Here is a 5,175-nt window from a genome sequence, read left to right as displayed (position 1 = left end):
GTAGCTCAGGCCCTGTGAACATTGCTGGTTCTGACTTTTCAAGGCCCACTTCTGAAGCCCGAGGTGTCTACCAAAATGTTCCCAGGTGAGGTTACGCCCAGCTCACAGGTGTGAGCTGTTAGCCACCCACCTGGGGGCGCTGTGTGCACCTGCCCAGGTGTCGAGGCTTCATCCCCAGGGTGAGAACTGGCTTGTCTCTGTTCTCTCTGTGAAGGAGGCTCAGGAAAGGCAAAGGCCACCTGTGAGTGGTGTGTGGCTTTGTCAGTCAGTTGAACCCTGCTCTCCAACCTTCCTTGTTTGTGCCAGTTGCTCACGTGGTCACACACAGTGTCAGTTACTCATCAATTGTTTTCATCTTCCTGGAAATTTGGCTCTGGCTGGTGCTCTGTGATCGTGATGCCTTGAGCTGGTCCAGCATGCAGACAGGAGTTCCTCTTCCCTCCCCAGAAATAAGTGGCGGATGGTTTTGCTTAGAGCCAGGGAGCCATGCTGAAGCCCAGGGAAATTGACAGTACTGTTGGCAAGAAGGTAAGCTCTCAAGGATTCAGTTCTATTTGGGATCCTTCTCCTACCTAGTCTTGAAACCCTTGAGTAGCAGGCTAGCTGCTCACTGGTGGTGTGGGAGATACTTTCTCCTCTCTGCTACTTGGAAGCTACCAAGTCAGTGTAGTGGCCATTTTATCCCATAAATTCATGTGATCAAGCCCCCTACTCCTCCCAACCCTGGGATGTTTACAGCATATATAGTATATCAAAGGAGGTCCTGTAGTTAAAGATAAGGAAAAAAACACAACCTCTATACATAGGAACAGACTTTTTGTTACCATGCCTCCAACTGAGCAGTTTTCCCACAGAACTAGTTTGGGTGTGTGTGGGGGGGAGAGTTGGGGAGGAAACTGGCCAAATCACTTTTTCATTCAGTAATTTTCTGAAGGTTAATTTCCAACAGCTGAAACTTTCTTCAAAATCTCCTTTGAAGTTGAACTGAATTAACAAATGGAAGGCTTGGCAAAAACAGTTTACTAATTCATAACTGTGTTCCTCTGCACACTTTGTGTGGCTAAGTACTGTCATCTTTGACCTGAAAGGAAGAATACTGCCAACAAGTAAATATTTAAAAGGCCCCATGAAGTGTAATGTGCATGAGTTTTTGCCTGGGGAAGCTGACCCTTGGATGAAAGAAAATCATGAGTCACATTTTTGTCTATTAATGAAAGTGAGGTGTTGTTTTACAGTAGGCTGGGAGGAAGTACTGTGTGAAGGGTTGGAGTTCTTTTTATTTTTAGATTTACTTGGCCATCACCTTCACTCATCTGAGATTTGCATGGTAACTCACAATTCCTCAGTGTCTCAGTATTTTGGGTGTGTGAGCTAGCATTATTGTGAATGAATGAACTTTGAGATACCAAGACTACTTGGAACAGTGAGAGGAAACGGAAACGTGACTCATGGATGTACTTGAAGAGTACCAAGGGGGACTGCTAACTTCGGAGCTAGTGCTGGCAGAGTCCAGATTGAGGCTAGTGCAGGGACAGTGGCTGGAGCACCTTCTGAGCCTCATGCAGGGGCACGTTATTCCTCACCCAACCTTTTAGCTTTAAGGCTAGAGGTGCCTTTGTGTGTTTGTGTGGAGGTGGGTAGGGGTGATAAATGGCTTCAACAGAGTTTGGCTAGGGAAGGCCATAACAGAAAATGGGAAGCAGATAGACTTTTGATTTATGAGGAAGCTGTAAGCAACTGATTTCCGGTGGCTGTGGGTTTGGCAGATAGAAACATGATGCTTTTGGAGAAAGGTTAATGATTGTCCATAGGCCAAAGCTTTTGTCCAGTAGAGAAAAACTTAGTAGTATTACTACTCAAAGGCAGAAATAGCTCCTAGCTACCTTGTTTCATGAGAATAACCATATTTAGAATGTTTAGATGGGTTTACTAAAACACATTTGTATATATATATATATATGTATGTATATAATTTATTTTCCCTTAAGAATAGCTACAGGATACCTGCTATTGTCTTCCAGGTCTTGCTACGTAGCTTTTACAAGTCATTTTCCTATAGGAGGAAGCTCATGCTTTACTATTTTCATCCATTATTTTCTTCTTTGATGTATTTTTGTAGTTTTTTTTTTGGGGGGGGCGTTGGTCGTGGGGCTTGAACTCTGGGCCTGAGCACTGTTCCTCAGCTCTTCAGCTCAAGGCTAGTGCTTTATCACTTGAGCCACAGCGACACTGTCGGTTGTCTGAGTGGTTTATTGGGGACTTTCCTGCCTGGGCTGGCTTTGAACTATGATCCTCAGATCTCAGCCTCCAGAGTAGCTAGGATTACAGGCGTGAGCCATCAGTGCCTGGCTCTATGATGTGTTTTTAAAAAGTGGTAATCTGCCTTATTTAGTTTTACACTTATGTTTTGGAGCAGGATCATGCAATTTTCTTGAGGGTCACAATTAAATTTGCTTTTGTGTGTGTGCGTGCGCGTGTGTGGGGGTGTTGTGGGGCATGAACTCAGGTTGGGGCGCTGTTCCTGAGCCTCTTTGTGCTCAAGGCTAAGGTTCTACCACCTGAGCTGCAGCACCACTTCTGGTTTTTGAGTGGTTAATTGGAGATAAGAATTTCACGGGGACTTTTCTGCCTGGGCTGGCTTCGAACCATGATCCTCAGATCTCAGCTTCCTGAGTAGCTAGGATTACAGGTGTGAGCCACCCTTGCCTAGTACTTTAATTTTCTTAAGGCTATGCGAGTACATTAATTGTCAGGGAATGATGGTGGAAAAAAGTGAAGTATTTCCAAATGGTAACTTCAAAGCTAAGTATGTCTTTGTTTTTTTAATAAGTGTTTTTTATTGTGAAAATACTGTACAGAGGGGTTACAGTTTTACATGAACAAGGTAATGAGTACATTGTTTCTTATCAAGCATGGTTGCCTCCTCCTTTGTTTTTCCTCTACCATCGCTTCCCTCCCACCTCCACAACTACACTCCCCCCCACCCCACGCCTGAGTTGTAAAGTTCGTTTTTCAACATAGTGCCTTGTACGTCTGTTTTTGTTTTTTTGTACCAATTGGAACTTGAACCCAGAGCCTTAAACTTAATGCCTTTTCTCCTCATGGCTGATGTGCTACCACTTGAGCCACACATTCAGTTCCAAACTTAATTAGTATTTGAAAGCTTCTATTATTCCTTTTCTTGTACAGTTTAAGTCACAGTGCATTTGCTACTGGTGGTTTTTTTTTTTTGCTCCTTGAGTAAATAGTACCAAGAATTCCTTACCTCTTCCTTTGGTTGATTATATTCTGCAAGTTTTCAGTTTCCAAAAGATGAGCCTGACAATACCAGTGTTTTCTGTGGTGCTTCCAGGATGCTATGTCGTTTTCTCATAATACCACTAGGTGGCAGTACTGATTTTTTTTTTTCCTCTTAGGGGAAACAAAACAAACCAGCTCAGGAAGTCTGGCCCAAGATAAAATGGTCAATAAATGTAAATGTTGAAGCCAAGGTCCTGCTCTGCCTAATTCAAATACTTTGATCTCTGCCACTGTATATCAACATGTTTTTGAAAGCAGAATGGGTGAGCGTTGACATTTCCTTATACTATCCCATAAAGTTTTACTTACATGATCCTATAAATTTTTGATCATTGTTGCTGAAAAGGAGAAGCACGAGGTAGGTGGCCAGACATCCATAACCTAAGGCCAACCACGGATTTCCTACATGGCCAGGTTCGTGGTGCCATGCGCAGTATGGAGAACAAGTAGAGAGGTTATTTATTGATGGCACCCAGGAAGCACACAGAGAAGTATTGCGAAACCTCTGTTGTGGGGCCTAGGCTGAAGATCCTGGCGCTTGGTGTGCTCAGCTATGGGGCTCAGAGCAGGGCCTGACAAAGCCAGGGCTGAGGTTTGAGGTTGCTGGGGTGGCTGGAATGAGAGAAGCTAGGTAGAGTCACGTTGGTTTTGTGTGTGTGTGTGGTTTTTGTTTTTTTTTTTGCTGGTCATGGGGCCTGAACTCTGGGCCTGGGCGCTGTCTGTCCTTCAGGTCTTCAGCTCAAGGCTAGAGCTCGAGCCAGAGTGACACTGCCGGCTTTTTCTGCTTATGTGGTGCTGAGGAATCGAACCCAGGGCCTCATGCATGCAAGGCAAGCACTCTACCACTGAGCCACCTTCCCAGCCCCTCACATTGGTTTTGTTACAGCGAGGCTCTGATTATCTTGGGGTTTGGGCATGAAGGAGGAAGTCAAGCTTATGAGGAACCAACCCTAATGGTTTCTTGAAATGTGAAAGAGTAGAACTATTGTATGAAAATGAGAGGAGAGGCTGGCTGCAAACTTGAAGTCCAGCCCATCAACACGGTTACTCTTGTTTTTCCACTTATGAGGTATTTGGGGACTGAAGGAAGGGTTTGGGGGACCTCCACTGGAAGAATGAGGAAGGAGGGCCGAGGATGTGGACGCCTGGACTCTCTACCTACGTCAGGCAGAATTTGCCCTCATGGACTGTTGGGCAGAGCAGCTGAGGGGGAGACAATTTGTCCTTTGAAGTTAGGGGATGTCTTTTTTGGTCAAGGGCAAAGAATGTATCATCTCAATGAAGAGACTGAAAATGCAAAGAAAGGAGCAAACTCCTTTAGCTGAAAGGAGAGGGAGAGGACCGAGTCCTCAGGATGAGCCAGTGGCCCCTGTGTGGACTCCTACAGCCCCCTGCCCCCACACCGCCTGCTGGTTACTTACTTACTTGTCTAGAGGGCCCTTTAGATTGTGGTGTTGCTTGCCCTCCAGGCAAAGCACCAGCCAGCTGCCCCCTCCCCCAATGTGTCTGATAAGCATAATTTCCCAGAGACTTTGCATCTGCAGAGGAATGAGGGGTCCAGGGCCAGCCGGTGTGAGAAGTGCTGATGTTAAGCCTGGACCATGGTCTTTGTGTGTACTGTGCATTCCTTCTTTTCCCTCCCCACCCATGCTGTGCAGCCCTGGAAGCAGACACTTCCACCTGGTTGTGGAGGGGAAGGGACACTTGCCTGTTTTTCTTTTTTGTCCAGTCCTGGGGCATGCACTCTGAGCCAGGGTGCTATCCCTGAGCTCCTTTAGCTCAAGGCTAGCACACCACCACTTTGAGCACAGTGCTACTTCTGGTTTTCTGGTCATTAATTGGAGATGAGACTCTTGGACTTACTGTTCTGGGCTG

Source organism: Dipodomys spectabilis, unplaced genomic scaffold (genome assembly GCF_019054845.1).
Source record: "Dipodomys spectabilis isolate Male_0828 unplaced genomic scaffold, ASM1905484v1 ptg000001l, whole genome shotgun sequence".
In the NCBI taxonomy this organism is placed as follows: Eukaryota; Metazoa; Chordata; class Mammalia; order Rodentia; family Heteromyidae; genus Dipodomys; species Dipodomys spectabilis.
Note: the sequence above shows the minus strand (reverse complement) of the source record.